The 16,038-nt window shown below is 43.9% G+C and overlaps 1 protein-coding gene across 1 annotated transcript in view; it reads right to left on the minus strand.

Moving 5' to 3' along the window:
- The window catches only part of hspa12a (heat shock protein family A (Hsp70) member 12A), a 373,254-nt gene that overhangs the window by 243,306 nt on the left and 113,910 nt on the right, over nucleotides 1–16,038 (minus strand). The window lies entirely within an intron of this gene.

The following is a 16,038-nucleotide window of genomic DNA, read 5'->3' on the forward strand; positions in this document are numbered from 1 at the left end:
TTGATTAGGCCACAAAGATTCAATTCAAACCAGCGGGCTAGTGCAAGGAACATTCTCTGGCCCTTCTTGTCACCTTAGCTGGCCAGAAGCCCTCTTCAGGCTGCCCCCCTCCCTGAGTGCCATTCATGCCTTTATGGGAAACAGAGAGGAAAAGGAGTGAAAGATGGCAATTATCTAATTGGACTATTAACACACAATTCTGTGAGTGTGGCTGCCCGCAGCAGTCTCAGGGTGGGTTTAGGGCTGCATGTTGGACTAACTTTATTCACACAGTGTTTGGGGGATTCAGTGTGAAATAGGGAAGGATCCATTGTTTGACAAAGGTAAAAGGAGGATGAAAAGGGAGCGACTAAAGGGGACCTGGGTTTTGCAAGCTGGGTTGCAGAACTACAGCCTGGGAAATTGATTGAGGATGCATGGTCTTGGCCTCTCAGCTTCATACAATGGCTAAGAGGGGAGTTTTACACATTCTCAAAAATAGCAACTGTTCAGCGTCCAAAAAACCTGAGAAAGCAGGTAACGTATGTAGCACAACACATTGTCCAGTAGTCAGTCAACAAGACTGTATTTTAAATAATGTAAGTAATTAATAATAATTTGCAAACACATTGCAGTTCTGCAAAATCGGAACAATCTGATTTTCATTTGTAGATCTTTTCCTTCCGTCTTTTATTAGTCCAGATCGAGACTTTAAAAGCAACGTAGCACCAGATAATCGTACCCGAGAATTACACCAGCATAAATGTTTCGGTGCTATTACGAGCAGTTTACAGGTTTAGAGCTGCGTTGTATTTGTTGACAGAATAAACAGTGATTACACTGAATGTGACGTTAAACTTTCCAACTGTTCAAAAAAGGGTTCATCGGGTGGAAGTGGGAGGGGAAATAAAAATATCCATCTCTAAAATTAAAAGAGAGACACTGAGACCCCATCCCAGGGTCTGGGCTCGTGGGGCCCTCTCACTCCACTGGCGTGCACAGGAAGCCACACATTAATTAATGGCTGCAGCGTTCAAGGCCACAGCACATTGAGGAGCAATGACACAACTCACTTTCCTCTGATTGGGCTGGACTAGCTAAAGAAGCCAGCAAACCTCCCCTCCTAGCACTCGAACAGCTAACCCCCTTGCTATCTGTCAACTTTCCTGGCGGCACAACTCATGATGATGAATGATGAACGCGCCTATGCCACGCAACGTCCTGCAGCTCACACACACACACACACTAAATGCCCATTGCTCATCCATAATCAAGATCTGTAGTCTCATTAGCTACACAGAAAGCCACACTTGATATCAATCATTAGTCCTGGACCAATGTATCCCAACGATGGTGAGTTCAGGCTTCATCCCAGTCACATTACCCTCTTTACAAGTTACTACGTCTGATAATCCCGAGATGAAATAGGAGCCCTCTGATGACATGAGGAGTTTCCAGTGGCAACAGCTGAACTGCTCAAGGTCTTTTTTCTTTAAGGGGACATGCGGTGGTCCACCTTCACCTATCCCTAACCCTTCCTCCCACAGTCCAAAGACATGCAGTTAGTGGGGTTAGCTAATTGGTGATCCTAAATTACCCATAGGTGTGAATGGTTGTCTGTCTCTGCGTTAGCCCTGCGACAGATTGGCGACCCGTCCAGGGTGTACCCCGTCTCTTGCCTTATGGCAGCTGGGATGTGCTCGCGCCATTAAAATGTGTGGCTCCAGCCTCACTTTCTTTGGATCACCATAAGCAGGTAACCTTGAAAGGATTGCATTTGCATGCAATCTGCCTGACCAGTAGTTAGTAGACTAGTTAGTAATTAGTCTTTTAGTTAATAATGAGCTCTGTTCTCATTAAATTGCTGGCTGCCTGCACAGTGTCCAAAAAACTATATGTGCTTTACAGATAACTGGGAAACTTCAGACCTGGTCCTGTTAGCAGAAACAGCATCCATCCCATTTTGGATGCTTTTGCATTAATTCGCCTGGACAATATATTTTCTTATACTAAAAATTAGCAAGCTATTCTGTCCAACTGCACCTCAGCCTCCCATCTTCTTGTTAGTGCTACGTCTCCAAACCATACATCATAGCAGGTCTCTTACAATCTTGTAAACCTTCCCTTTCACTCTTGTTGGTATCCTTTTGTTACAAATCGCCCATCATCGACACTCATCTCCACCCCCTTGATCCTGCCCGTCACCTGTCTCATGCACCGTGCGTTGCTTTGGATAGTTGACCCCAGATATTTAAACTCATCCACCTTCACTTCACCACCTTCATTTTACCTTTATTACCTGTTGACTATCACTAGTCCCTAAAAAATGCTTCGCATCAGTAGGATATTAAACTTAAATTACTGACTGCAGCCCCCTTACCAGGGTCTGCCTTAACCCCTCTGCATGGGACATGACATGTGCCAAGTAGTAAACAAAATCAAATTTACAGGGTTTGATTTTCAAATTGGCGTGCAGAAGCTTTGCACATACCTTGTCCAACCAGACCAGGTGCTGCTGAAATGTGCGTCCAAACATAATATCATCAAAGTACATCAAACACAGTGTCCACTGCAAATCTGCAAGTATGAAATCCACCAATCTTTAGAAAGTACATTTTACAGACAGAAATTCAAACATTAAATTCAAACAATCCTTTTTTAAAGCATTTTTGTGATGATCTTCTGGATTAACCTTCTGTTCCTTTGGCCACATCAAGTGTGGACAACCAGCAGGCATATCTCAGGCTTTCAAGTGCATCATTAAAAGGGCATATATATCCTATCTGGTGACATCATTAAGCTTTCCACAACACAGAACCTGAGACCACACGCTTTTCCTGCAGAAACAAGACGGTCAAATAATGCCGCTGTCAAGCATTTGTTTTAAATGATCTGTTACGTCTCCTGGAGGTGGGAACAGTTTGATAGGCAGAAACAGAGACAGAATGTGAAAAAAAAATAGTGTATCCCAGAACCACACGGGGGGACCTGGTGAATGACCTGCAGAGAGCTTATTTTCCACCCTAATTTACGAATAAATTCTTTACAAATCCTACCATGTGGATTCATGGATTTTTTTTTCACATTCTGTCTCTCACAGTTGAAGTGTACCTCTGGTGCAAATTACTGACCTCTGTCATCATTTTAAGTGGGGGAACTTGCACAATCGGTGGCTGACTAAATACTTTTTTGCCCCACTGTAGATTTTCTATCTCATTTTTTAGACTTTGTAACTAATTTAGTGGTGACTTCAGATAAAGTAATCACATCTTAACATCCATGTAAATGCTGAAATTGTCAACCTCAACACTGCGTTTAATCTATTTTTAGACTCACAAGTATTTCTAGCTTTAAAAAAAGTCCAGGGCTTTTGAGAACTCCCCCATTTGAATACACATTTTTTTTTAATTTTTTTAACTGCAGAAGTAAATAAATGCAAATTACAACTAGCAATGATTTCTGAATAGCTCATAGTTGAATTTAACAATGAATTTCTTAGTCACAAAAATGAAGAAAATGCCATTTTTATTCAAATTCTATGCTGTATTGAGCAAATGTGACCCCACAACCCTCCAAAATATCAGTAGATTGTGCATATTTTGAGATGGAACGTCTGCCCTTGTAAACATATTTAAATTATTTTTAAGTAGAGATATAGATAGATTGAGATATAATGTGAGTACCATCTGGAATCTACAGAATGGTTTTTGGATTCAACTACTGACTGATATTTTTATTTTAGAAGAAGAAAGTGTGTACATTATTGTACTTTATTGAGCCCCGTGGGGAAATTGCTCTCTGCATTTAACCCATTCACTCAGTGAAGCAGTGGGCAGCCATTGGGCGCCCGGGGAGCAGTGTGTAGGGACGGTACCTTGCTCAGGGGTACCTCAGGGTAGCTGTTAAGGGGAATCGAACCCCTGACCTTCCGATCATGGGGCAACCACTCTACCTACTGAGCTATCCCTGCTTAATCCAGCATGTATTTCAGATAAGGATTAGTAAACTAACAACTGTAAGCAGAGAAAATCAGACTGAAGGTGTCAGCTGTCCTCACCAGTGCAAGAACTTCTGTTCAACCTTACAATTCAAGAAAAGAAGGCCATCCCATCCCGAGTAAATACTAAAAGATGGTGCGTAAAAAGTACAGCAAGCTGTCCATACCTGAGGCCTTGGAAGCTGCCAAGTAAAGACTCACAGCCTTGGCCAGCCGCTTGAAGAGGTTCACCAGAGACATCGAAGGTAGGAGAATAAACCAGCTGTTCTCCACTGAACCAGCAAAGGTGTACTCTCAGTGGCAAGGGAACAATAAGAGAACAGCACTACCAAGGCTGGAGACGGAGCAATACTGGAAGAGCATATGGGAGAAGGACGCAACCCATAACGGCAATGCTCAGTGGCACAGCAACCTCCCCAAACAGGGTCCAGTAACCATGACAGTGGCAGACATCCAAGAAAGGGTCTCCAATATGAAGAGTTGGACAGCACCAGGCCCTAACATGGTTCACTCCTACTGGGTAAAGAAGCTGACTGCACTCCACGAGCGTCTGGCAGCACAAATGAACCAGCTGCTAGTTGACGAGAGACACTCGGAACGGCTAACCGAAGGCAGTCCTGATCCTCAAGGATCCCAAGAAAGGACCGGTACCATCAAACTACCGGCAAATAACTTGCTTCAGCACCACATGGAAGCTCCTGTCGGGCATCATAGCAGCTAAGATGAACAGGCACATGGTTCAATAAATGAGCAGGGTACAGAAAGGAATTTGCAAGAATACCAGAGGCGCAAAACACCAGTTACTGGTAGACCGAGCAGTCGCCTGAGACTGTAAGATCAGGCTGAACGACCTGTGCACTGCCTGGATTGATTACAAGAAGGCCTATAATTCAATGCCCCACAGCTGGATCCTGGAATGCCAAAATCAACAGGACCCTAAGAGCCTTCATAGGGAACTCAGTGAGGATGTGGCGTACAACACTGGAGGCCAACCTCAAGCCCATAGCACAAGCCAGCATCAAGTGTGGGATCTACCAAGGAGATGCTCTGTCCCCACTGCTGTTCTGCAGAGGCCTGAACCCCCTCAGTGAGATCACTGACAAGACTGGCTACGGATACCGACTACAGAACGGAGCAGTTGTCAGCCACCTCCTCTACATGGATGACATCAAGCTGTATGCCAAGAGTGAACGAGACATCGATTCACTGATCCACACTACCAGGCTATACAGCAATGACATTGGAGTGTTGTTCAGGCTGGAGAAGTGTAGTCGGATGATAAGAAAGAGAGGGAAGGTAGTCAGAACTGAGGGGATCGAACTACCAGAAGGCAGACATAGAGGACAGCTACAAGTACCTGTGGATCCCAGAGGGCAATGGGAACCATGAAGAGGTGCCAGGGACGAACAGACACCAGCCACTCCCACCCGAGGAGTAGGTACAGTTGGAGGAGTGAGCTGGTTCACGGCCTCCCTCGCCCTAGGAGACAGTACAGACACCAGCAATGGCTGGGCAGCTGCTGTCCCCACCTAACAAGCTGGTACGGGTGCAGGGGAAGACTGGACCAGAGCTGCCCTGGGAACAAGAACACAGTGAGGCAGAGGAGCAGGTTCAGAAAAAACATTCTCAAAAGCATGAATATTAACATAGGCAGTGTCTGAATAAGCTGCATTGGGGGCAACACAGTCTGGGGGTGAAGCAACACTTGAAACACTCCTTGGTTTCACAGAATGTTTGGAACTGTTCTTAGAATCTCTTTCTGAATAGCTAGACAGAGTTTTTCAGCCCTGGAGCATGATTCAGAAAGAGTTTCAGTCTTGGAGCATGATTCAGAAAGAGTTTCAGTCTTGGAGCATGATTCAGAAAGAGTTTCAGTCTTGGAGCATGATTCAGAAAGAGTTTCAGCTTTGGAGCATGATTCAGACAGAGTTTCAGCCTTGGAGCATCATTCAGACAGAGTTTCAGTCTTGGAGCATGATTCAGAAAGAGTTTCAGCTTTGGAGCATGATTCAGACAGAGTTTCAGTCTTGGAGCATGATTCAGAAAGAGTTTCAGCCCTGGAGCATGATTCAGAAAGAGTTTCAGTCTTGGAGCATGATTCAGACAGAGTTTCAGTCTTGGAGCATGATTCAGACAGAGTTTCAGCTTTGGAGCATGATTCAGACAGAGTTTCAGTCTTGGAGCATGATTCAGACAGAGTTTCAGTCTGGGAGCATGATTCAGACAGAGTTTCAGCTTTGGAGCATGATTCAGACAGAGTTTCAGTCTTGGAGCATGATTCAGACAGAGTTTCAGTCTTGGAGCATGATTCAGACAGAGTTTCAGCTTTGGAGCATGATTCAGACAGAGTTTCAGTCTTGGAGCATGATTCAGACAGAGTTTCAGTCTGGGAGCATGATTCAGACAGAGTTTCAGCTTTGGAGCATGATTCAGACAGAGTTTCAGTCTTGGAGCATGATTCAGACAGAGTTTCAGCCCTGGAGCATGATTCAGAAAGATTTTCAGTCTTGGAGCATGATTCAGACAGAGTTTCAGCTTTGGAGCATGATTCAGACAGAGTTTCAGTCTTGGAGCATGATTCAGAAAGAGTTTCAGCCCTGGAGCATGATTCAGACAGAGTTTCAGCCTTGGAGCATGATTCAGAAAGAGTTTCAGCCCTGGAGCATGATTCAGACAGAGTTTCAGCCTTGGAGCATCATTCAGACAGAGTTTCAGTCTTGGAGCATGATTCAGAAAGAGTTTCAGCTTTGGAGCATGATTCAGACAGAGTTTCAGTCTTGGAGCATGATTCAGACAGAGTTTCAGCTTTGGAGCATGATTCAGACAGAGTTTCAGTCTTGGAGCATGATTCAGAAAGAGTTTCAGCCCTGGAGCATGATTCAGACAGAGTTTCAGCTTTGGAGCATGATTCAGACAGAGTTTCAGTCTTGGAGCATGATTCAGACAGAGTTTCAGTCTTGGAGTATGATTCAGACAGAGTTTCAGCTTTGGAGCATGATTCAGACAGAGTTTCAGCTTTGGAGCATGATTCAGACAGAGTTTCAGTCTTGGAGCATGATTCAGACAGAGTTTCAGTCTTGGAGTATGATTCAGACAGAGTTTCAGCTTTGGAGCATGATTCAGACAGAGTTTCAGCTTTGGAGCATGATTCAGACAGAGTTTCAGCTTTGGAGCATGATTCAGACAGAGTTTCAGTCTTGGAGTATGATTCAGACAGAGTTTCAGCTTTGGAGCATGATTCAGACAGAGTTTCAGCTTTGGAGCATGATTCAGACAGAGTTTCAGTCTTGGAGCATGATTCAGAAAGAGTTTCAGCCCTGGAGCATGATTCAGAAAGAGTTTCAGCCTTGGAGCATGATTCAGAAAGAGTTTCAGCTTTGGAGCATGATTCAGACAGAGTTTCAGCCTTGGAGCATCATTCAGACAGAGTTTCAGTCTTGGAGCATGATTCAGAAAGAGTTTCAGCTTTGGAGCATGATTCAGACAGAGTTTCAGTCTTGGAGCATGATTCAGAAAGAGTTTCAGCTTTGGAGCACGATTCAGACAGATTTTCAGTCTTGGAGCATGATTCAGACAGAGTTTCAGCTTTGGAGCATGATTCAGACAGAGTTTCAGTCTTGGAGCATGATTCAGAAAGAGTTTCAGCCCTGGAGCATGATTCAGACAGAGTTTCAGCCTTGGAGCATGATTCAGAAAGAGTTTCAGCCCTGGAGCATGATTCAGACAGAGTTTCAGCCTTGGAGCATCATTCAGACAGAGTTTCAGTCTTGGAGCATGATTCAGAAAGAGTTTCAGCTTTGGAGCATGATTCAGACAGAGTTTCAGTCTTGGAGCATGATTCAGACAGAGTTTCAGCTTTGGAGCATGATTCAGACAGAGTTTCAGTCTTGGAGCATGATTCAGACAGAGTTTCAGTCTGGGAGCATGATTCAGACAGAGTTTCAGCTTTGGAGCATGATTCAGACAGAGTTTCAGTCTTGGAGCATGATTCAGACAGAGTTTCAGTCTTGGAGTATGATTCAGACAGAGTTTCAGCTTTGGAGCATGATTCAGACAGAGTTTCAGCTTTGGAGCATGATTCAGACAGAGTTTCAGTCTTGGAGCATGATTCAGAAAGAGTTTCAGCCCTGGAGCATGATTCAGAAAGAGTTTCAGCCTTGGAGCATGATTCAGAAAGAGTTTCAGCTTTGGAGCATGATTCAGACAGAGTTTCAGCCTTGGAGCATCATTCAGACAGATTTTCAGTCTTGGAGCATGATTCAGACAGAGTTTCAGCTTTGGAGCATGATTCAGACAGAGTTTCAGTCTTGGAGCATGATTCAGAAAGAGTTTCAGCTTTGGAGCACGATTCAGACAGAGTTTCAGCCTTGGAGCATGATTCAGACAGATTTTCAGTCTTGGAGCATGATTCAGACAGAGTTTCAGCTTTGGAGCATGATTCAGACAGAGTTTCAGTCTTGGAGCATGATTCAGAAAGAGTTTCAGCTTTGGAGCACGATTCAGACAGAGTTTCAGCCTTGGAGCATGATTCAGACAGAGTTTCAGTCTTGGAGCATGATTCAGAAAGAGTTTCAGCCTTGGAGCATGATTCAGACAGAGTTTCAGCCTTGGAGCATGATTCAGACAGAGTTTCAGTCTTGGAGCATGATTCAGAAAGAGTTTCAGCTTTGGAGCATGATTCAGACAGAGTTTCAGTCTTGGAGCATGATTCAGAAAGAGTTTCAGCTTTGGAGCATGATTCAGAAAGAGTTTCAGTCTTGGAGCATGATTCAGACAGAGTTTCAGTCTGGGAGCATGATTCAGACAGAGTTTCAGCTTTGGAGCATGATTCAGACAGAGTTTCAGTCTTGGAGCATGATTCAGACAGAGTTTCAGTCTTGGAGCATGATTCAGACAGAGTTTCAGCTTTGGAGCATGATTCAGACAGAGTTTCAGCTTTGGAGCATGATTCAGACAGAGTTTCAGTCTTGGAGCATGATTCAGAAAGAGTTTCAGCCTTGGAGCATGATTCAGAAAGAGTTTCAGCCTTGGAGCATGATTCAGAAAGAGTTTCAGCTTTGGAGCATGATTCAGACAGAGTTTCAGCTTTGGGGCATGATTCAGACAGAGTTTCAGCCTTGGAGCATGATTCAGACAGAGTTTCAGTCTGGGAGCATGATTCAGAAAGAGTTTCAGCCTTGGAGCATGATTCAGAAAGCGTTTCAGCTTTGGAGCATGATTCAGACAGAGTTTCAGTCTTGGAGCATGATTCAGAAAGAGTTTCAGCTTTGGAGCATGATTCAGACAGAGTTTCAGTCTTGGAGCATGATTCAGAAAGAGTTTCAGCTTTGGAGCATGATTCAGACAGAGTTTCAGTCTGGGAGCATGATTCAGACAGAGTTTCAGTCTTGGATCATGATTCAGACAGAGTTTCAGCTTTGGAGCATGATTCAGACAGAGTTTCAGTCTTGGAGCATGATTCAGACAGAGTTTCAGTCTGGGAGCATGATTCAGACCGAGTTTCAGCTTTGGAGCATGATTCAGACAGAGTTTCAGCCTTGGATCATGATTCAGACAGAGTTTCAGTCTGGGAGCATGATTCAGACAGAGTTTCAGCTTTGGAGCATGATTCAGACAGAGTTTCAGTCTGGGAGCATGATTCAGACAGAGTTTCAGTCTTGGAGCATCATTCAGACAGAGTTTCAGTCTTGGAGCATGATTCAGAAAGAGTTTCAGCCCTGGAGCATGATTCAGACAGAGTTTCAGTCTGGGAGCATGATTCAGACAGAGTTTCAGCTTTGGAGCATGATTCAGACAGAGTTTCAGTCTTGGAGCATGATTCAGACAGAGTTTCAGTCTTGGAGTATGATTCAGACAGAGTTTCAGCTTTGGAGCATGATTCAGACAGAGTTTCAGCCTTGGAGCATGATTCAGACAGAGTTTCAGTCTGGGAGCATGATTCAGAAAGAGTTTCAGCCTTGGAGCATGATTCAGAAAGAGTTTCAGCTTTGGAGCATGATTCAGACAGAGTTTCAGTCTTGGAGCATGATTCAGAAAGAGTTTCAGCTTTGGAGCATGATTCAGACAGAGTTTCAGTCTTGGAGCATGATTCAGAAAGAGTTTCAGCTTTGGAGCATGATTCAGACAGAGTTTCAGCCTTGGATCATGATTCAGACAGAGTTTCAGTCTGGGAGCATGATTCAGACAGAGTTTCAGCTTTGGAGCATGATTCAGACAGAGTTTCAGTCTGGGAGCATGATTCAGACAGAGTTTCAGTCTGGGAGCATGATTCAGACCGAGTTTCAGCTTTGGAGCATGATTCAGACAGAGTTTCAGCCTTGGATCATGATTCAGACAGAGTTTCAGTCTGGGAGCATGATTCAGACAGAGTTTCAGCTTTGGAGCATGATTCAGACAGAGTTTCAGTCTGGGAGCATGATTCAGACAGAGTTTCAGTCTTGGAGCATCATTCAGACAGAGTTTCAGTCTTGGAGCATGATTCAGAAAGAGTTTCAGCCCTGGAGCATGATTCAGACAGAGTTTCAGTCTGGGAGCATGATTCAGACAGAGTTTCAGCTTTGGAGCATGATTCAGACAGAGTTTCAGTCTTGGAGCATGATTCAGACAGAGTTTCAGTCTTGGAGTATGATTCAGACAGAGTTTCAGCTTTGGAGCATGATTCAGACAGAGTTTCAGCTTTGGAGCATGATTCAGACAGAGTTTCAGTCTTGGAGCATGATTCAGAAAGAGTTTCAGCCCTGGAGCATGATTCAGAAAGAGTTTCAGCCTTGGAGCATGATTCAGAAAGAGTTTCAGCTTTGGAGCATGATTCAGACAGAGTTTCAGCTTTGGGGCATGATTCAGACAGAGTTTCAGCCTTGGAGCATGATTCAGACAGAGTTTCAGTCTGGGAGCATGATTCAGAAAGAGTTTCAGCCTTGGAGCATGATTCAGAAAGAGTTTCAGCTTTGGAGCATGATTCAGACAGAGTTTCAGTCTTGGAGCATCATTCAGAAAGAGTTTCAGCTTTGGAGCATGATTCAGACAGAGTTTCAGTCTTGGAGCATGATTCAGAAAGAGTTTCAGCTTTGGAGCATGATTCAGACAGAGTTTCAGCCTTGGATCATGATTCAGACAGAGTTTCAGTCTGGGAGCATGATTCAGACAGAGTTTCAGCTTTGGAGCATGATTCAGACAGAGTTTCAGTCTGGGAGCATGATTCAGACAGAGTTTCAGTCTTGGAGCATGATTCAGACAGAGTTTCAGCCTTGGAGCATGATTCAGACAGAGTTTCAGTCTTGGAGCATGATTCAGACAGAGTTTCAGCTTTGGAGCATGATTCAGACAGAGTTTCAGCCTTGGAGCATGAGTCAGACAGAGTTTCAGTCTTGGAGCATGATTCAGACAGAGTTTAAGTCTTGGAGCATGATTCAGAAAGAGTTTCAGCTTTGGAGCATGATTCAGACAGAGTTTCAGTCTTGGAGCATGATTCAGACAGAGTTTCAGTCTGGGAGCATGATTCAGACAGAGTTTCAGCTTTGGAGCATGATTCAGACAGAGTTTCAGTCTGGGAGCATGATTCAGACAGAGTTTCAGCTTTGGAGCATGATTCAGACAGAGTTTCAGTCTGGGAGCATGATTCAGACAGAGTTTCAGCCTTGGATCATGATTCAGACAGAGTTTCAGTCTTGGAGCATGATTCAGACAGAGTTTCAGCTTTGGAGCATGATTCAGACAGAGTTTCAGTCTTGGAGCATGATTCAGAAAGAGTTTCAGCTTTGGAGCACGATTCAGACAGAGTTTCAGCCTTGGAGCATGATTCAGACAGAGTTTCAGTCTTGGAGCATGATTCAGAAAGAGTTTCAGCCTTGGAGCATGATTCAGACAGAGTTTCAGCCTTGGAGCATGATTCAGACAGAGTTTCAGTCTTGGAGCATGATTCAGAAAGAGTTTCAGCTTTGGAGCATGATTCAGACAGAGTTTCAGTCTTGGAGCATGATTCAGAAAGAGTTTCAGCTTTGGAGCATGATTCAGAAAGAGTTTCAGTCTTGGAGCATGATTCAGACAGAGTTTCAGTCTGGGAGCATGATTCAGACAGAGTTTCAGCTTTGGAGCATGATTCAGACAGAGTTTCAGTCTTGGAGCATGATTCAGACAGAGTTTCAGCTTTGGAGCATGATTCAGACAGAGTTTCAGCTTTGGAGCATGATTCAGACAGAGTTTCAGTCTTGGAGCATGATTCAGAAAGAGTTTCAGCCTTGGAGCATGATTCAGAAAGAGTTTCAGCCTTGGAGCATGATTCAGAAAGAGTTTCAGCTTTGGAGCATGATTCAGACAGAGTTTCAGCTTTGGGGCATGATTCAGACAGAGTTTCAGCCTTGGAGCATGATTCAGACAGAGTTTCAGTCTGGGAGCATGATTCAGAAAGAGTTTCAGCCTTGGAGCATGATTCAGAAAGCGTTTCAGCTTTGGAGCATGATTCAGACAGAGTTTCAGTCTTGGAGCATGATTCAGAAAGAGTTTCAGCTTTGGAGCATGATTCAGACAGAGTTTCAGTCTTGGAGCATGATTCAGAAAGAGTTTCAGCTTTGGAGCATGATTCAGACAGAGTTTCAGTCTGGGAGCATGATTCAGACAGAGTTTCAGTCTTGGATCATGATTCAGACAGAGTTTCAGCTTTGGAGCATGATTCAGACAGAGTTTCAGTCTTGGAGCATGATTCAGACAGAGTTTCAGTCTGGGAGCATGATTCAGACCGAGTTTCAGCTTTGGAGCATGATTCAGACAGAGTTTCAGCCTTGGATCATGATTCAGACAGAGTTTCAGTCTGGGAGCATGATTCAGACAGAGTTTCAGCTTTGGAGCATGATTCAGACAGAGTTTCAGTCTGGGAGCATGATTCAGACAGAGTTTCAGTCTTGGAGCATCATTCAGACAGAGTTTCAGTCTTGGAGCATGATTCAGAAAGAGTTTCAGCCCTGGAGCATGATTCAGACAGAGTTTCAGTCTGGGAGCATGATTCAGACAGAGTTTCAGCTTTGGAGCATGATTCAGACAGAGTTTCAGTCTTGGAGCATGATTCAGACAGAGTTTCAGTCTTGGAGTATGATTCAGACAGAGTTTCAGCTTTGGAGCATGATTCAGACAGAGTTTCAGCCTTGGAGCATGATTCAGACAGAGTTTCAGTCTGGGAGCATGATTCAGAAAGAGTTTCAGCCTTGGAGCATGATTCAGAAAGAGTTTCAGCTTTGGAGCATGATTCAGACAGAGTTTCAGTCTTGGAGCATGATTCAGAAAGAGTTTCAGCTTTGGAGCATGATTCAGACAGAGTTTCAGTCTTGGAGCATGATTCAGAAAGAGTTTCAGCTTTGGAGCATGATTCAGACAGAGTTTCAGCCTTGGATCATGATTCAGACAGAGTTTCAGTCTGGGAGCATGATTCAGACAGAGTTTCAGCTTTGGAGCATGATTCAGACAGAGTTTCAGTCTGGGAGCATGATTCAGACAGAGTTTCAGTCTGGGAGCATGATTCAGACCGAGTTTCAGCTTTGGAGCATGATTCAGACAGAGTTTCAGCCTTGGATCATGATTCAGACAGAGTTTCAGTCTGGGAGCATGATTCAGACAGAGTTTCAGCTTTGGAGCATGATTCAGACAGAGTTTCAGTCTGGGAGCATGATTCAGACAGAGTTTCAGTCTTGGAGCATCATTCAGACAGAGTTTCAGTCTTGGAGCATGATTCAGAAAGAGTTTCAGCCCTGGAGCATGATTCAGACAGAGTTTCAGTCTGGGAGCATGATTCAGACAGAGTTTCAGCTTTGGAGCATGATTCAGACAGAGTTTCAGTCTTGGAGCATGATTCAGACAGAGTTTCAGTCTTGGAGTATGATTCAGACAGAGTTTCAGCTTTGGAGCATGATTCAGACAGAGTTTCAGCTTTGGAGCATGATTCAGACAGAGTTTCAGTCTTGGAGCATGATTCAGAAAGAGTTTCAGCCCTGGAGCATGATTCAGAAAGAGTTTCAGCCTTGGAGCATGATTCAGAAAGAGTTTCAGCTTTGGAGCATGATTCAGACAGAGTTTCAGCTTTGGGGCATGATTCAGACAGAGTTTCAGCCTTGGAGCATGATTCAGACAGAGTTTCAGTCTGGGAGCATGATTCAGAAAGAGTTTCAGCCTTGGAGCATGATTCAGAAAGAGTTTCAGCTTTGGAGCATGATTCAGACAGAGTTTCAGTCTTGGAGCATGATTCAGAAAGAGTTTCAGCTTTGGAGCATGATTCAGACAGAGTTTCAGTCTTGGAGCATGATTCAGAAAGAGTTTCAGCTTTGGAGCATGATTCAGACAGAGTTTCAGCCTTGGATCATGATTCAGACAGAGTTTCAGTCTGGGAGCATGATTCAGACAGAGTTTCAGCTTTGGAGCATGATTCAGACAGAGTTTCAGTCTGGGAGCATGATTCAGACAGAGTTTCAGTCTTGGAGCATGATTCAGACAGAGTTTCAGCCTTGGAGCATGATTCAGACAGAGTTTCAGTCTTGGAGCATGATTCAGACAGAGTTTCAGCTTTGGAGCATGATTCAGACAGAGTTTCAGCCTTGGAGCATGAGTCAGACAGAGTTTCAGTCTTGGAGCATGATTCAGACAGAGTTTAAGTCTTGGAGCATGATTCAGAAAGAGTTTCAGCTTTGGAGCATGATTCAGACAGAGTTTCAGTCTTGGAGCATGATTCAGACAGAGTTTCAGTCTGGGAGCATGATTCAGACAGAGTTTCAGCTTTGGAGCATGATTCAGACAGAGTTTCAGTCTGGGAGCATGATTCAGACAGAGTTTCAGCCTTGGATCATGATTCAGACAGAGTTTCAGTCTGGGAGCATGATTCAGAAAGAGTTTCAGCTTTGGAGCCAGATTCAGACAGAGTTTCAGTCTTGGAGCATGATTCAGACAGAGTTTCAGTCTTGGAGCATGATTCAGACAGAGTTTCAGTCTTGGAGCATGATTCAGAAAGAGTTTCAGCTTTGGAGCCAGATTCAGACAGAGTTTCAGCCTTGGAGCATGATTCAGACAGAGTTTCAGTCTTGGAATGAGTCAGGTTGCCTCATGGAAAACACTCTTAACATCATCGTCATCCCATTATTATTATTATCATTTTAAGAAACATTACTTAAAAGTTCATAGTCAGTTTCAGTGAAATAATTCTCAGTGTGTTCATAAGTTGATTCCAAGTCACACATTGAAACAGTTTGAAAATTCGGTTCAACGGTCGAACACAGAATGAGCGATACACAGGGAAGCAGGGTAATTGAGCAGAGGAACCAAACTGTGGAAGGCGTCTCCTGTGGCTTAATAACTGCCTTTCTGCTAGCTGACCCATTAACAGTTCGTTTGCCCATGAGCGTCTTGGCAGGACTATTCTTAGTCTGAGCTACTTTATAAACATGAACAGTCTTTTCATAGCCGGGCCCATAAACTGGAAAATCAGTATTTGTTTTAATCTCCTCTATAGAAAAAACGTGCGGCGCAAAAACACAGTCATTTGATTCAAGCTGTTGTAAGGCGCAGTGGCGATGCGGACACCACCTCCTGGAAGTCATAGAGTGATGGAGGCAGGCACCACCATGGCTGAGGTGAATATGGTGCTGGAAGCAGCCGCTGGTTGACACTGAGGACTGCTACTTTACTGTGGTGGTTCTCCAGATGCTGCAAACAGAACATGAAAGACAAAACAGAGGTGCGTACACAAACAAACACAATTTTGCTGTGATGTGTGTGTGTTTGTGTTCCTGTCTAGCTATCTTTGTGAGGACTGAAATCTGCATTCTACTCTACTTGTGATTACCAACAGTCACTTGTGAGGACACACACACACACGGTCCTCACAAGTTTGAAAATCTGGTTTTAGTGTCAGGGTTACAAATAGGTTATGGTTGGGTAACGGTATAACTATATCAAGTAAAATAAAATAACATGTCAGTGCAGAGGACTATAAAAAGTGACATAGTATTTTGTAATGAACAGAAAGAATACAGGGTATGATGGGGGGATGAAACAAACATTCAGTAACATACTGTTGAGTAATGTTG

This window comes from Aulonocara sp. 'chitande type north' Nkhata Bay, linkage group LG13, assembly GCF_057382095.1.
Source record: "Aulonocara sp. 'chitande type north' Nkhata Bay isolate Kocher_YH1m ecotype deep benthic linkage group LG13, A_spYH_male_GT1.1, whole genome shotgun sequence".
NCBI classification, from domain to species: domain Eukaryota; kingdom Metazoa; phylum Chordata; class Actinopteri; order Cichliformes; family Cichlidae; genus Aulonocara; species Aulonocara sp. 'chitande type north' Nkhata Bay.